Source organism: Phyllobates terribilis, unplaced genomic scaffold (assembly GCF_046119375.1).
Source record: "Phyllobates terribilis strain yellow unplaced genomic scaffold, ASM4611937v1 Scaffold_3__8_contigs__length_932513732, whole genome shotgun sequence".
NCBI classification, from domain to species: Eukaryota; Metazoa; Chordata; class Amphibia; order Anura; family Dendrobatidae; genus Phyllobates; species Phyllobates terribilis.
Window position 1 is genome coordinate 582,294,341 of NW_027362763.1, and position 18,446 is coordinate 582,312,786.

Genomic DNA, 18,446 nt, shown 5'->3' on the forward strand with positions numbered 1-18,446 from the left:
GTACTCATCCTTCTTCCTCCAAACACGGCGAGAGGAGTTGATACAAAAAAGGTCTATTTTGGTCTCATCTGACCACATGACCTTCGCCCATGCCTTCTCTGGATCATCCAGATGGTCATTGGCAAACTTCAAATGGGCCTGGACATGTACTGGCGCGAGCAGGGGGACCTTGCGTGCCTTGCAGGATTTTAATCCATGACGGCGTAGTGTGTTAATAACAGTAATGTTTGAGACTGTGGTCCCAGCTCTCTTCAGGTCATTTATCAGGTCCTCCCATGTAGTTCTGGGTTGATCCCTGACCTTTCTCAGAATCATCCTTACCCCACGAGGTGAGATGTTGCATGGAACCCGTGACCGAGGAAGATTGACAGTCATCTTGTGTTTCTTCCATTTCCTAATAATTGTGCCAACAGTTGTTGCCTTCTCACCAAGCTGCTTGTTTATTGTCCTGTTGCTCATCCGAGCCTTGTGCAGGTCTACAATTTTGTCCCTGGTGTCCTTAGACAGCTCTTTGATCTTGGCCATGGTGTAGAGGTTGGAGTGTGATTGATTGAGTGTGTAGACATGTATACATATATATATATATATATATATATATATATATATATATAGTATATATATATATACACACATATATAAAGTCATGGCCGCAAAAAATGAAAAATCCGGAGGTGTGTGACATGCAGAAGTAGTGCTGTTGCAGAGTGTAACATGCAGAAGTAGTGCTGTTGCTTTAAAAGCATTCAGCAACTATTAGCAGTAACACAAGCACATGAGGCTAGAGGGGTTAACACAGTCACAGGAGAAGGGGAATGTTTTAGCAGAGCCCCAGCGGGATTGTGGGGAAGTTGTTTACTGTCTGGCTGGAGTGGAAGAGAAAGGTGGTGTGTGTGTTCTGCATCTCACAGAAGCGCCCCAGCAAGTGAAAAGGATTCAAGTCAGGAGTGAAGCTAAGCACAGGTCAGGTAGAGTTCCTGAACTTGCAGTGCAGAGTATTGTCAAGCAGAAAGATAAGGATTGTAAGAAATAGTGTCACAGGGATCATCTCCCTGAGCAAACCCTCCCCCCTCCTCCATCTCAATGTGCTGTAAAGAATGCTGTGTTCATTAATGTGCCTTTGCATTAGAACTGTGCTGTCCTGTACTACTGGGAAGACTATGAACTGCTGTGCTGCTAAGGAAACTGTACTGTTTGTCCCTGGAGCCTGTTTCTCCTAAGACTTAACTTGCAGTGGCTGTGCGGCTTCTTATTAAATGCTACTGTTCTACCGTTTATGAGGACTCTTGTCAAGTGTGTCTGGTCAGCAAGTGAAACAACCTACGTGTCTGTGCCTGAGGGTCAATACCCCTGTGTGCCTGAGAGAAGCTGCAGCACATGGTCTATGGTCGTCCTGAGTAACGGTTCCCCCAGGATTCCAAAGAATTCATGTAACCTGTCTCGCCCCTATCTGAACCTAGTGGCGTGCATGTAACAGGTGCTTCCATCTGATTTAGAAATCCCAATATGACAGAAAATAGTAGGCAGTGTGGTCATTTGTGGAAAAAAGGGTAATTAAATCGTAACCCATGAAAATTGGATAACTTCAAATGGTACAAAGAAAGTACAATTAATTAATAGTGATAATAATCACTATTGGGACTAAAACATTACATATATTAAAAATAGATTATGATGTAAAGGATAGAAAAGAAAAAAATATTTTTTTGGGATTTAGAATTATTCATTACTAAACAGTCGATCCAGAGTAAAACCCATTTCAAATTAGTGGATACAAATGACTATTTAGATTTTTTCAGTGCACACTATCCAAAGTGGAAAAGAAACATCACGTCTAGTCAATTCCGCCGTATCGGGAGGAACTGCACCTCCACGACGGATTACATTGAGCAATGCAAAACCCTACTTTCCAGATTTAATGAAAAGAAATGCCTCAAATTGTTAGTTCAGACAGCCTATCACAAGAATCTAGCTCTTGCACAAAATGACTGTTTAAATAAACCTCAAACTGTATCTAAAAATGTTGAGGAGACGTCTAGATGGAGATATAGTTTTATTACCGCATTCACTAAAGGTAACCAGAATATTTGTAAAATATTGAACAAATATTAGTACCTTATAAAGAAAGACCCCATACTGAAAGAATTGGTTGCCTCAAGACCAAATATTATATTCCGAAGAGGAAAGACAATAAAGAATAACATAGCACCCAGTCTTATAAGAAATAGGTTGGAAAGCAATAAGAACACAGAAGTACAGAAAGACAGAATAGGGGTATTTAAATGTGAAAGCAAGCAATGTCACTGCTGTAAGATCATCAACTGTGGGTCAAAAGCTCTAAATGTTAAAAATTATAAGACTGTGTTCAGATTCACTGAAGAATTCACGTGTAGTTCAGATTTTGTCATTTATGTGGTGACATGCGCTTGTTGACTCCAATATGTGGGTCGGACGACCCAAACATTGCGGAGCCGCATGAATGGTCACCGACATAATTTCAAAAAGGGGATTCTCAAACAATGTCTGTCCAAACATATCACTCTTGCACACAGTAAAAACTTTGAATCAATAGTAGTAACACCCTTGGAATAAATCCCATCTTCCACTAGAAATAGGAAGTCAGTCCTTAACGCCAAAGAGTCCTACTGGATATAAAGACTGGGGAATATATGTCCAGATTGACTCAATGAAACTTTGGAATCAGTCTAAATATGAGTTGTCAGGTGTACAATACCTCTCTGTGATTCTGGGGTTATGCTGTTCTTGCTGGGGGGCTTCCGATTCCCAGAGAGTGAGTTAAGTTCCTCCTCCTTAGAAAGAGATTTTGGCAGGCGGTTGTTTGATGAAAACAAATTATTACCTCTCCAAATGACAAGAGATAACTTATTGATTGGTTAACAGGGGCATATATAGAAATCATGAGGCCCCCATCAATGCCCCCACCCACACAGTATGATATCCCCACAGAGAAACCTTTCCCCACATGTGCAGTATGATGCCCCCAACACAGTATAAAACCCCCACAGCATGATGCCCCTATAGTGCCCAGTCTTGCTGAAGAAGTCTGTTTTCATAAAGGGCTCTAGGTCTTTCCCAGGCAATTATAGACTAGGAAGCTTTAATGTCTTTAAAATCTGTATGCAGTGAAGTCAGACTTTCCCATTATTAACATAGGAGATGACAATCTAGTTTGGTCTATGGATGGAGGATCTAGAGTCAGACACAGACATTCTGCTGCAATTGATTTTAATACAACAGTTAGGCTATGTGCCCACCATGCAGAAATGCTCAGGATTTTTTCCTGAGCGTTTCTGCATCTCCCTGGCAGAAAAAAACGCATGCGGATTGTACATGCGTTTTCCTGCCAGGGACATGCGGAAATGGAGCGGTTACCCACTGACATTTCTGCATGGGGATTGACAAGCGCTTTCCAAGTGATTAGCATCACTTGGAAAGTGCTTGTGACAACTTGGTCACACTATATAAATCCATGCAAACGGCATGGATTTATATAGTGTGACCCGAGAGAGTGGTAAAAATAAATATATACTTACCCTCCGATGGCCCCCGGTGTCCCGCTCACTCCGTTCTCCCTTGCCGGCAACAGTGAATTGAAAAGACCTGCCGACGTCAGCGTCGCGTGACCCGTCACATGACTCTGACGTCAGCCCAGGTCCTTCAATTCACTGCAAAGTGCCGGGAAGCAAGCAGGAGCGCAGCGCGGGCCGACAGAAGTTAAGTATACATTTATTTTTTATTTTATTCCTTTTTTTTACAGATTTTTTAATGGTACCCGGGTGTGGATGAGACTCTCCTCTCATCTACACCCGGGTACGCATGTACATATACAGTGATGCGTAATCCATGCGGTCTAATGCAAGTCAATGGCGGCGAAGACGCAGCACTTCCGCAAAATAATTGGTAGTGCTGCGTTTTTTTCCGCAATGATAATCCGCAGCGGAAATTTCCGCAGCATGTGCACAGCACATGCGGATTATCATTGGGGTACATTGCTGCCCTTCTACCATGCATTTTTAATGCGTTTCCGCAGCTGCAAAAATGCTGTGGAAACGCATTAAAAATGCATCGTGGGCACACAGCCTTACAGTTTTCCATAGAACTTTGAGCACCAACTGTCATCTCCTATTTCAGTAATGGGAAAATCTGTATTCACTGAAGACATTTTTTTCCCGTTAAGTTAATATTTTGAGAATCAATGTTCAGTCCATGAGAAAGAAGCAGATTTCTATAAGATATATTACAAAGCTGATTTTTTAACGTGAACTATTAATGTGTATGTGGGGGGAATTAAATTAAAACAGTGGTTTCTCTTTAAGAACCCTTGGATTCAGCTCATCTGTTCCCACAGCCTTGTTCACATTGACTTTATGTAGCTTCGCTTGGTTTAGATCTACATTTAGACAACTGAGTATATTAGATGATGAATTAATAGCGCTGGGATCGACTACATCCTCAGCGTTTTCTTCTTTGCTATATATTGAAGACACTATTTAGGAATTCTGCATTCTCTTGATCTTCACTGATCAACGCCACATTACAATAATGTCTAATACTCAAGCAGCAGTCACTATTCTGCTGTTATATGTTGACTTATACTCCATTCACCTCCAGGGTTGCATTCACTATCCTGCCATTACATCAAGAAAGGAGGGGGCTGGAAACAGCAGAGCTAGCGGCAAGCCACCCATGACCGGGGTTGGCCGGATGTTTCATTCCCCTCCCAGGTCTGATAGCTTGAATAGAGCAGGTTGGGGATTGGGTAATGGGAAGCAGGGGGGCGGGTAGTGGAAAAGGGGGTATATATAAGGAAAAGTGCGGGAAAACCGCCATTCCCTGAGGAACAACGGAGAGAGTTGCCTGTAATGGCGTCCATTCAATCCCTGGTGGGCCAGCTTCAAGTTGCAGCACGATCATGGAGAGAGGGATGGATGGAGGCCCAGCTATCTGCCTTGCTGGGAACAGCCGCGGACGCAGAAGCGCAGTCTGGATCAGTAAGAAGGAGCAGGAGGAGGAGGCCACGGCCCCCGGAGAGACTGTCACCCGAGGTACCCACGTGGAACAGGCGCAGGCTCCGGAGCCCCTCCGGGGACCCTGCGAGGGGACAGCAAGATAGGGTGGTTCCTGCCCGATGCTCTCGCCCCGCCAGAAATCCACCTAGGCGGCCTGTTGCCACCGTTCAGCGCGGAGTGTGGCCTACACAGGAGGCGAGGGACGCACCGGATACACAGCCGACAGGACAAGCATTGCGAGACACGGGAGTTCGGGCCGTAGCTGGGGGGCGCGTGCGCGGCGCACCTGCGATGCGTGGCGCGTCTGCGGCGCGTAACGCATCTGCGACGCGCGGCGCACCTGGGATGCGCAGTGCGCCTGCAGGCAGCGGCAGGGCCCAGCAGGACTGGAGTAGAACCGGAACCATCGAGGGAACAGTGCGGAGGACGGCAGGCACCACTGGCGATGCTCTTGTCGGGGTGCCTGCTGGGACAAACACGAGGAAGACGGGGAGGCAGCAGTCACGGGATCCACTGCCGCGTGGCTCAAGTGGACGACGTGGAAGGGAAGGAGCGGCGGGCAGCATCGAGCTCCTGGCAGCACCGGTTCGGGAAGCACGGACCAGGCCCGTGGGTCTGGGTCCAGGAGTCAGAGGAGGACCGGAGCGACATCCAGGATTCCAAGACGGGATGGTGAAATACGGTCGCCGAGACGACAACAGCCAGCTGCATCCGTTCAGGTCCCCCCTGGTGACGAGGAGGCCAGGGGCGCGGGCCTGGAGGAGAGAATGGACACCGATGGATCCGACTACAATAGCGACCGCGATGGAAGGAGCGAGCATCTGGATTCAGGATTTCCGGCTGGCGGGGACACAGCACCTGCGCAGCGGCGTGAGTATGATCGTACAGCGCGTTTGGGGCCCGCGGGGGCGGTTTTCCTTGATGAAGGTAGTGATCGGGAGGTAGCATTGAGGGGGAGGGGTTTAGCTGGTCCGGATGGGGCAGAGGTATCCAGAATTAGAGATATATTATATAGCATGTCACAGGTTTTGATGAGAATGGAGAGTGCGGCAGCGGGTGGGTCAAGAGGATCCCCCGTGGATGCCTAGTTACCAGGGCAAGGGTTGTCGCCGCAACTTACTGGGGTAGAGGTAGGATCAGCGGCGGGCGTCAAGGGAGTAGCGACTGGGGTTTCAGTCTCGGTACAGACGGAAAAGGACAAGGGTGATACTGTGAAGCTTGATGACAGGGCAAAAGGGGAGGTTTACGTGTGCTTCGATGGGCCGCTGGGGGCACATTTAAAGAAAGAAGTGAAGGAGAAAATTTGGCGTGATGAATATGTGGAAATTTTCTCCCTTCTTCCTCTGGAGAAGTTTAATTTAGACAAGGGGAAGAAGGATGAAAGCAAGAAGGAGGAGGAGGAGAAGCGGAGGTGGCGCTTGATTCCTCAGACTTTTGTGAATTGGTTTCAAGTTTTTGCTATATTGGCCGGGGTCATTGGGGAGAAGTTTCCTGAGAATTGCTCGGGTTTATTCTGCTATTTAGATGCGATTGGGGAAGCGCATCGTATTTACGGGGGACAAACATGGCTTAGGTATAATGAGCAATTCAGACAGAGGAAGGCGGTACGGCCGGAAATCAGGTGGGACCAAAAAGATATTGGGCTTTGGTTAAAAGTAATGGCCCCCGCTAGATACGGGCAGTCTTTTCACGGGAGTGGGGGGAGCGGGAGTTACTCATCAGGAACGGGCGGAGGCAGCCAGGGAGCACAGGGAGGAAAAGATAAGTCAGGAACGTGCTGGCAGTTTAATGACGGCTAGCGTAAGGCTGTGTGCCCACGTAGCGTTTTTCAAGCGTATATGCTGCGGAATTTCCGCAGCGTAAACGCTTGAAAGACGCATGTATATCCGCACCCCATGGTCCCCAATGGCATTCCGCAATGTCAATGCCCATGCTGCGGATTTTTCCGCAGCGTATATGCTGCGGTCAAAAAACCGCAGCATGTTCATTAATTTTGCGGAAGCGCAGCGGAATCAATGTGCGGATGGTACCCAAGTCTGGAGGAGAGGAGACTCTCCTCCAGACCTGGGTACCAAAGAACCTGTAAAAAAAAGAAAAAAATAAAGTTTATACTTATCTTCTGATGTTTTCCCTCCGTCGCGCTGTTGTCTGAAGGACCTGCCACGTCATTGAGTCATGTGACCCACCACATGACTCAATGACGTCACCGCAGGTCCTGCACACAACAGCGTGAGCCGCTGAAGCCTCCGGACGGGGCAGAGAATGCATCAGAAGGTGAGTATAAAGTTTATTTTTTTATTTTTTACCATTCTGAACAAGTTGTCAAGCACTTTTCCAAGTGATGCTTGGAGAAGTGCTTGATAACCCGCATGCGGAAATGCATGCAAAGACGCCTCACAAACGCTTCTACCTGGCGGGAAAACCGCATGTAATATCCGCATGCGATTTTCCCGCCAGGGAGAAGCGTAAAAAATATGCCTCAGGTCCGCAACGTGGGCACATAGCCTTAATTTGGGAATGGCTGTAAGTTCAAGCATGTTTGCTCCCATTGTAACGGAAGCTCCCACGGGGCGGCAAAATGTTTCAAGAAAGGAAAGGGACAAACGTCTGCGGGTTCTGGTCAAGGGGGCGACTCCGGTGAATCTTCCAAGGATGGCCCCCTTTCTAAATAGATACCCTGACCAAGCGAAGGCCAGAATTATTAGTGATGGGTTTTTAGAAGGTTTCAGGATCCCGCCTCCTGAGCATACAGTACCCTTTTCGGTTAAGAATCTTAGGTCTGCTTTGTTGCATCCAGAGGTTGTTAGTGTTAAGTTGGCAAAAGAAGTCGAGTTGGGTCGCATGGCGGGGCCTTTTGATAGTTTACCAGTGGAAGGCATGATCATTTCTCCATTGGGGATTGTGCCTAAGAAGGAGCCGAACAAATTTCGTCTGATTCAGCATCTGTCGTACCCAAAAGGTTGTTCGGTCAACGATGGTATAGCCCCAGAATTATGTTCTGTGGAATATACTTCATTTGATGTGGCTGTCGCTTGGGTTCACAGGTACGGGCATGGGTCACTGTTGGCAAAAACGGATGTTGAGTCAGCTTTTCGGCTCCTTCCGCTTCACCCGGACAGCATTCCAATGTTGGGTTGTTTTTGGAACAATGGTTACTACTTGGATAGGTGCTTGCCCATGGGCTGCTCTATTTCATGTTCATTATTTGAAACGTTCTGTACTTTTCTCGATTGGGCCATCAGGGATGTTGCAGGGGTCCAGTCTGTTAACCACTACCTGGATGATTTTTTGTTCATAGGCCCACCTGATTCGTTGGTTTGTAATAATTTGTTAGCAGCCATGGTGTGGGCTGCGGAACGTTTCGGGGTTCCTCTGGCAAAAGAAAAGACCGAAGGTCCTTGTACGGTATTGACTTTTTTAGGCATTTTGATTGACTCGGAACATATGGAGTGTCGAATGCCCGAAGAAAAGTTGCTGTTACTTAGACAGGAGGTTGTGAGAATGGTAAAATTGCATAAGACAACTTTGAAGGAGCTTCAATCACTGCTGTGGAGACTGAACTTTGCCTGTAGGATCATGCCTATGGGTAGAATATTTTGTCGTAGGTTGTCAAGGGCAACGGCGGGAGTGGAGGCATCGCATCACTTTATTCGTTTGAATAGAATGCATAGAGAGGACTTGTTGGTGTGGAAGCGTTTTTTGGACACGTACAATGGCAGGTCGTTGATTCAGCAGGATTTCCTGAACAGCTTTGATTGCGAGATTTATATCGACGCGGCTAGCGGAGCAGGATATGGAGTTTTTTGTAATGGAAAGTGGAGCGTAGGCAAATGGCCCAATTCCTGGAATGAGAGGGGTTTCACAAAAAATCTGGTTCTTTTGGAACTGTTCCCAATTGTAGTCGCGGTCTGGATTTGGGGCGAGTCTTTTTCGAATCGGAGAGTCAGGTTCCATTGCGACAATATGGGCGTGGTGGAAGTGATTAATAGCCTATCGGCCTCGTCTCCTCCAGTCATCAAGTTGGTCAGGGAACTGGTGCTCCGCTGCTTGGAGCTTAATGCATGGATTTCGGCTGTACATGTGCCAGGTGTCAAAAACTCTATAGCGGATGCTTTGTCTCGTTTCCAATGGGAGCTTTTCCGTTCATTGGCACCAGAGGCAGAAGTCGCAGGAATGGAATGCCCTTCGCGGTTGTGGCAGCTGGTTTCGGACGAGCCGGAAGATTGATCCAAGAGTGGGTGGCGAGTTCAACCTGGGCTGCTTATGAGGCATCGTGGAACATATGGCAAAGTTGGGTGTCACAGTGGGGGGCACTAGAGCGTGACAGAGATAGGACGTTGGCGATATTGTTTTTTGTTGGTAAAGCCGCGGACTCTGGGTGGTCAACATCCAGAGTGAGTAAATTTATAGCCGGGCTTGCTTTTGGTTTTAAGTTACAGGGTTTGATGGACGTTACTAAATCCTTCTTGGTCAAGCAGGCTCTCAGGGGTTTTTAAAAAGGAAACAAGAGTTTGGATAAGCGTAGACCAGTCAAATTTAGCATATTGGAAAGGTTGGGTCTTGTTTTGGAAACCATTTGTTGTTCCAATTTTGAGGCGGCATTGTTTAAGTTGGCATTCGCTTTAGCTTTTTTCGGGGCTATGAGAGTGGGTGAGTTGGTAGCCCCCAATAGGAATAGAGAGGGAGGTCTATTAGCCGAAGATATGAGCTGCTGGGCCTGGGGGATCGATTTTTGGATCAGACGGTCTAAAACGGATCAGTATGGAAAAGGGAAGCGTGTCGTGTTAGGTAGAGTGGAAGGGGCTCTGATGTGCCCTAGAAGGTGCTTAGAGGCCTACTGGCAATTGTGGTCAAATAGATCGGGCCCACTATTACGGCATCGAGACGGGTCATTTCTTTCCCGTTTTCAGTTTATAGCGGTCTTAAAAAAGGGGGTGCAGGAGTTGGGTCTCAGTCTCGAGATTTACGGTTCACACTCCTTTAGGATCGGACGCGGTTTAGGGGCTGAGACGATAAAATGGATCGGAAGATGGAGTTCGGACCGTTATTTGTCATATGTTCGCAGTTAAATGCCGCAAAAACTTTGTTAGATGTGGAAGAGTGGCTAACCTGCTTGTTTATTATTCTTTTAGGTGATGTTCCCTCGTTAGTCTGGATCATTGGACACTCATATGTGCATTGGGGGGTGCTGCGCGCCGACGTAAGGAGGGATGGTAGGCAATTAGGTTTTTCAAGGGCACGAGCGGTCATAAGGTGGCTCGGTTTTAAGGGCATCGTATGGGGGCGCTTTTTGTCGGAATTTCATAAAGCGGCGAGGTTAGATCGAACACCGGATATTTTAGTGGTGCATTTCGGAGGAAATGATTTGGGGGCACGGCCAATGAGAGAGTTGATTAGGGATATTCGTTTTGATCTATTGAGATTGTGGACCTCATTTCCCGGGATTTTGACGGTCTGGTCGGATATAGTGCCCAGGAAAAAATGGCGGGCGGTTCGATCGGAAAAACGCATAAACAGGGCACGAATAAAATTGAATAGGGCAGTGTCTGGCTTCGTGGTAAGGAATGAGGGCATAAGTATTAGGCATTTGGAGTTGGAAGCAGGGGTTGGAAATTTGTGGCGGAAGGACGGGGTGCATCTCAATGATATAGGTATGGATATTTGGGCCCTTTCAATACAGGAAGTAATTGAAAGGGCGTTGGTGGCTTTGGGGCACTCACGAGCCTAAGGTTTCAGGGCTGTTCGTGGTGGCGGGGGGGATGGGGTTCTTGAAGTTGGTTTAAATTGAGTGGGGGTGATCTGGCAGTCGGTTATGGGCTCTGGACGGGGTTTTACCTCGGGAGCAATTTGTTGGTTGGGCTTCCACGGAATGTGGAAGTTTTGGTGCCCTCGAGCTGGTGCTGAACGGCTGAGGGTAAAATGGCGGTTTAATTTTGAGTTATTTAAAGCCAGATCTATTAGCTCCAAGAACCCTCCCTCCATTTATTCATATATATATATTTATGTTATTGTTATTTATTGTTTGTTAATAAACGGCCGCTGTGGCCAAAATATTTCCAACAGATAACTTGTGGTGGAGTTTTTATTTCGGGGAAGGGATCAGGGGGATCTCTGGTTACGTTGGATTGAGAAGAAAAAGGTATCAGTTAAGAAACCGTATTGGCCGTAACAGGTCATGCTACTGTAGTCACCTCCAGAGCTGCAGCCACTATTCTGCTGTTACATCAGGTATTAGGCTATGTGCCCACGATGCTGAATTGAGAGGGATTTTTCCTGAGCGTTTCTGCCTCTCCCATGCTGATTTTACATGCCTTATTTCTGCCAGAGAGAAGCATTTTTTAAGCGTTTTCGCATGCGTTTTTTCAAGCGATTTTGAGCATCACTTAGAAAAGGGCTTGACAAGTTGGTCACCACACAATATAAATCCATGCAACTGGCATGGATTTATATTGTGTGACCAACTTATGCTGTTTTAAATGCAGCATCAATAGTAAAAAAAAAAAAAGAATTAAAAACGTAAAAAATAAAAAAAAACATTATACTTACCTCTCAGTTGGGGTCCTGTGTCCTCGGCGTCCCGCAGTGTTCTGAAAGGACCTGCGGTGACGTCATTTAGTCAGCTGACAGGTCACGCAACCGCTGACGTCAGCGTTCATGTGACCATCACATGACTAAATGATGTCACCGCAGGTCCTTTCAGAACACTGCGGGACGCCGAGGACAGTGGACGCCACCTGAGAGGTAAGTATAATGTTTTTCTTTATTTTTTACATTTTAATTCTTTTTTTACTAATGGTACCCGGGTCTGGAGGAGAGTTTCCTCTTCTCCAGACCCCGGTACCATCCGCGCATTGAACCGCATAATATCCTCGAGTATACATGTATACATGCGGATGTTACGCGGTTCAATGCAAGTCAATGGCGGCGATTTCGCACGATAAATGGTTGTGCTGCGGATTTTTCCGCCATGATAATCCGCAGCGGAAATTTTCTCAGCATGGGCACAGCACATGCGGATTATCATTGGTGAACATGGCAGACAACTTAACAAGCGTTTTAATGCGCCACGGAAATGCATTAAATCCGCATCGTGGGCACAGAGCCTTATACTAAATCCAGAGCTGCAGTCAGTATTCTGCTGTTACATTGTGTCTTATACTCCAGTCACCTCCAGAGCTGCAGTGGAAATGTCTACATACAACTTCAAACCTCACAATAATGTATCAACCTAACATTTTTTACTCTTTACCTAATCTATTTATTCTTTACATTCTGTTATTTTTCTGATTCTTTAGCATTATGCAGGGGGCATGACATGTTTTTTACGGACATGGTTTAAAATATGTGGCCATCCTAGAGGGCAGGTAGGAAGTGACAGACCCCACACTAGACATAGAGGGCAGGCAGAGTGACAGACCCTGCACTATACATGGAGGGCAGGCAGGGCTGCCACCAGGAATTTCAGGGCCCCATACTGGCAAAATTTTTGGGCCCCCTTGAGACTCCGCCAAAGGGACATAGTGTCGCCCTGCACAGTAAAAGGACCCCCCACTGAAAACAGTGTCCTCAAAAATAAAATACATCACAACTGTAATAATATCCCTTAATTAGCCCCTACAGTAAGAATCCTAAATCCTGTCCCCTTTCCTGTAATAATGGACCCCATCCTGGACCCCATGTGTCTCCATCCTGCCCCCATGTGTCTCCATCCTGCTCTCATATGTCCTCCCATTCTGGCCCCATATGTCTACATCCTTCCCCCCACATGTCCTCCCATCATGGCCCCTCTCATCCTGGCCCCATATGTCCTCCCATTATAGCCCTATATGTCTCTATCCTGTCCTCCATATTTCCTCCCATCCTGGCTCCGTAAGTCCTCCCAACCTGCTCCCTTGTCTCCATCCTGCCCCCCCCATATGTCTCCATCCTGCCCACCATATGTCCTCCCATCTTGGCCCCATATTTCTCCATCCTGCCCCTTCATATGACCTCCCATCCTGGCCTCATATGTCTCCATCCAGCCCCCCATAGGTTTCCATCCTGCCCACCATATGTCCTCCCATCCTTTCCCCATATGTCTCCATTCTGCCCCTCCATATGTCCTTCCATCCTGGCCTCATATGGCTCCATCCTGCCCCCCATAGGTTTCCATCCTGCACCCCCATATGTCTCTATCCTTCCCCCCATATGTCCTCCCATCCTTTCCCCATATGTCTACATCCTGTCCTCATATTGCAGATGTCAGTACATAAAAAATAAAAAGTTTCTCTTTACCTGATCACGGTTCAATGGCATCCTCTTCCTCAACCATCTGAGGCGCAGACATGTCGGCGCTTGACAGTGACATCATACGCCGGCGACGTGTGCACCAACGTCAGCTGCCGGCCTCAGATTGTCTGGCAGCTTCTATTGCAGTGCAGAAAGCGGGTCCTGCACGTAAATAGATTTCAACTGAACGTGTGTCCTCGGACACACATTCAGTTACTGAACCAGCAGAATCCTGCCCCTGTAACCCGGTGAGCAGAAGCAAAAATAGGGGGGCCCAGTCTGGGCCCCCCTCCTTGCTTCTGTTCACCGGGCTCTATATGGCAGTAATGCCCTAATGGCAGCCCCGAGGACAGATAGAGAGTGACAGACCCCGCACTACACATGGAAGGCAGGTAAATTGACAGACCTGAACTACACAAGGATGGCATGTAGATTGACAGACCCTGCACTGTACATGGATGGCAGGTAGAGAGTGATTATATCATACTACATATAGATGGCAGATAGAGATGATCCTAAGAAATTATTTTGCATCAGTACAAGAACCCGAAACATAGAGCCAATGTCATTAAAACTATCCTCTGTGTAAAGAATAAGGAGTCCAGCAAGTGATGATCAGGCCTCCACAGAGCCATAATCTCAACATCATTCAGTCTGTCTACAATTACATGAAAAGACAAAAGGATTAGCAGAGGAACACTGTATGATGGTCCCAACTACAACTCGTCAGTTCATCAGATGACCCCCAAACTCTGCATTCAAGCCACAGTACACTCTGAAGACAGTGAAGCATGATGGTGCAAGCATCATGATATGGGCATGTTTCTCTTACTATGGTGCCAGACCTATTTACCGCATACCAGGGATCATGGACCAGTTTGCATATATTATAATACCCGAAAAGGTCCGGTTACCTTCCAAGAGGACATGCCCTTGAAATAGGTGTTTCAACAAGACAACGACCCTAAACACACCAGTAAACGAGCAAAATCTTAGTTCCAGTCCCACAAAATTGAGGTTATGGAGTGGCCAGCCCAATCCCTGGACCTTAATCCTATAGAACACTTGTGGGGTGAAATAAAAATGCTGTTTCTGAGGCAAAGACAACAAATGCCCCAAAATTGTGGGATGTAGTCAAAGCATCCTGGCTAGAATAACAGTTGACAGGTACCAGAAGTTGGCTGACTCTATGCAACATAGATGTGAAGCAGTTCTAAAGAACTGTGGTTATACAACTAAATATTAAGTTAGTGATTCACAGGAATGCTAAATCCTCAAAAAGAGAGTACATATTGTGACTTTGTAAAGACAAATGCAGACACTGCTATTTTTTAGAACAGCCCAATGTTCATTTCTTGTTATTTTCTGTAAAGCAGCTAAAATTATACACATTTCTCTTCATGTTTTGAATTAGAAAACAGAGTGCAATGTTCCCAATGCATGGAAATAAAGACTAGTATAAAGATTTTGTGCTTAACTCATGTTTTTGAACACACTGCTATTATTTTGTACACTACTATATGTCACCCATCCTGGTATATATCTTTCATCCTGGCCCCATCCTGGTATATACAGTATATTGCTTATTCTGCTATATGTCCCTTATCCTTGGCCCCATCCTGATATATATCCCCCATCTTAGTATATGTCATCCGTGCTGCTGCTGTTCTTTAATGTATAAAATAAAATTAATTATCATACTCACGAGGGGCGTACATACAGTGGTGGCCAAAAGTATTGGCACCCCTGCAATTCTGTCAGATAATACTCAGTTTCTTCCTGAAAATGATTGCTATCAAAAATTCTTTGGTATCATTCTCTTCATTTAATTTGTCTTCAGTGAAAAAACACAAAAAGAATTGTCCTAAAGCCAAATTGGATATAATTGCACACCAAACCTAAAAAAGGGGGTGGACAAAAGTATTGGCACTGTTTGAAAAATCATGCGATGCTTCTCTAATTCGTGTAATTAACAGCACCTGTAACTTGCCTGTGGCACCTAACAGGTGTTGGCAGTAACTAAATCACACCTGCAGCCAGTTAACATGGATTAAAGTTGACTCAACCTCTGTCCTGTGTCCTTGTGTGTACCACATTGAGCATGGAGAAAAGAAAGAAGACCAAAGAACTTTCTGAGGACTTGAGAAACCAAATTGTGAGGAAGCATGAGCAATCTCAAGGCTACAAGTCCATCTCCAAAGACCTGAATGTTCATGTGTCTTCCGTGCGAAGTGTCATCAAGAAGTTTAAAGCCCATGGCACTGTGGCTAACCTCCCTAGATGTGGACGGAAAAGAAAATTTGACGAGAGACTTCATTGCAAGATTGTGCGGATGGTGGATAAAGAACCTCGACTAACATCCAAACAAGTTCAAGCTTCCCTGCAGTCCGAGGGTGCAACAGTGTCAACCCGTACTATCCGTCGGCGTCTGAATGAAAAGGGACTGTATGGTAGGATACCCAGGAAGACCCCACTTCTTACCCGAGACATAAAAAAGCCTGGCTGGAGTTTGCCAAAACTTACCTGAGAAAGTCTAAAATGTTTTGGAAGAATGTTCTCTGGTCAGATGAGACAAAAGTAGAGCTTTTTGGGAAAAAGCATCAACATAGAGTGTGCAGGAAAAAAAAGAGGCATTCAAAGAAAAGAACACGGTCCCTACAGTCAAACATGGCGGAGGTTCCCTGATGTTTTGAGGTTGCTTTGCTGCCTCTGGCACTGGACTGCTTGACCGTGTGCATGACATTATGAAGTCTGAAGACTACCAACAAATTTTGCAGCATAATGTAGGGCCCAATGTGAGAAAGCTGGGTCTCCTTCAGAGGTCATGGGTCTTCCAGCAGGACAATGACCCAAAACACACTTCCAAAAGCACTATAAAATGGTTTGAGAGAAAGCACTGGAGACTTCTAAGGTGGCCAGCAATGAGTCCAGACCTGAATCCCATAGAACACCTGTGGAGAGATCTCAAAATGGCAGTTAGGAGAAGGCACCCTTCAAATATCAGGGACCTGGAGCAGTTTGCCAAAGAAGAATGGTCTACAATTCCAGCAGAGCATTGTAAGAAACTCATTGATGGTTACCGGAAGCGGTTGTTCGCAGTTATTTTGGCTAAAGGTTGTGCAACCAAGTATTAGGCTGAGGGTGCCAATAATTTTGTCCGGCCCATTTTTGGAGTTTTGTGTGAAATGATCAATGATTTGATTTTTGCTTCATTCTATTTTGTGTTTTTTCCTTGCAAGCAAATTAAATGAAGATAATTATACCAAAGAATTTGTGATTGCAATAATTTTCAGGAAGAAACTGAGTATTATCTGACAGAATTGCAGGGGTGCCAATACTTTTGGCCACCACTGTAGAAGTCATGGTGCTCCATAGAAGAAGTATAATGCACTCCCCATAGACCTCCATATACAGGTGCTTCTCACAAGATTAGAATATCATCAAAAAAATAATTTATTTCAGTTCTTCAATACAAAAAGTGGAAGTCATATATTATATAGAGTCATTACAAACAGAGTGATCTATTTCAAGTGTTTATTTCTGTTAATGTTGATGATTATGGCTTACAGCCAATGAAAACACAAAAGTCATTATGTCAGCAAATTAGAATACTTTATAACAACAGCTTGAAAAATGCTTTTAAAATCTGAAATGATGGCCTACTGAAATGTATGTTCAGTAAATGCCCTCAATACTTGGTCGGGGCTCCTTTTGCATCAATTACTGCATCAATGTGGCGTGGCATGGAGGCGATCAGCCTGTGGCACTGCTGAGGTGTTATGGAAGCCCAGGTTGATTTGATAGCAGCCTTCAGCTCGTCTGCATTGTTGGGTCTGGTGTCTCTCATCTTCTTCTTGACAATAGCCCATAGATTCTCTAAGGGGTTAAGGTCAGGCGAGTTTGCTGGCCAATCAAGCACAGTGATACTGTTGTTTTTAAACCAGCTATTGGTACTTTTGGAAATTTCCATCTCCAAAAAGCTTGTCGGCAGAGGGAAGCATGAAGTGTTCTAAAATTTCCTGGTAGACGGCTGCGCTGATTTTGATCTTGATAAAACACAGTGGACCTACACCAGTAGATGACATGGCTTCCCAAACCATCCCTGATTGTGGAAACTTCACACTAGACCTCAAGCATCTTGGATTGTGTGCCTCTCCACTCTTCCTCCAGACTCTGGGACCTTGATTTCCAAATGATATGCAAAATTTACTTTCATCTGAAAACAACACCTTGGACCACTGAGCAACAGTCCAGGTCATTTTCTCCTTGACCCAGGTAAGACGCTTTTGGTTTTGTCTATTGGTCATGAGTGGATTGACACAAGTAATGCGACACTTGTAGCCAATGTCCTGGATACGTCTGTGTGTGGTGGCTCTTGAAGCAATGATTCCAGCAGCAGTCCATTCCTTGTGAATCCCCCCAAATTTTTGAATGGCTTTTCTTAACAATCCTTTCAAGGCTGCTGTTATACCAGTTGCTTGCGCACCTTTTTCTACCACACTTTTTCCTTCCACTCAACTTTCCATTAATATGCTTGGATACAACACTCTGAAAAGCCAGCTTCTTTAGCAATGACCTTTTATGGCTTACCCTCCTTGTGGAGTGTGTCAATGACTACCTTCTGGACATCTGTCAAGTCAGCAATCTACTCCATGATTGTGGAGCCTACTGAAACAGACTTAGGAACCTTTGTAAATGCTTCAGAAGCCTTTGCAGGTGTTTTTTGTTAATTATTCTAATTTACTGAGATAATGACTTTTGTGTTTTCATTGGCTGTAAGCAATAATCATCAACATTAACAGAAATAAACACTTGAAATAGATCACTCTGTTTGTAATGACTCTATATAATATACAAGTTTCACTTTTTGAATTGAAGAACTGAAATAAATTAACTTTTTGATGATATTCTAATTTTGTGAGAAGCACCTGTAGCATAATGCATCCCATAGTCTTTCATATAATATAATGCACAGCTCATAGTCCTCCATATAATATCCTGCAAAGCCCATAGTCATACATGTAGTATAATACACAGCCCATAGTCATCCATGTAGTATAATACACAGCCAATAGTAATCCATAAAGTATAATTCACCCCCATAGTCACCCATAAAATATAATGCACCCCATAGTTATCCATGTACTAGTA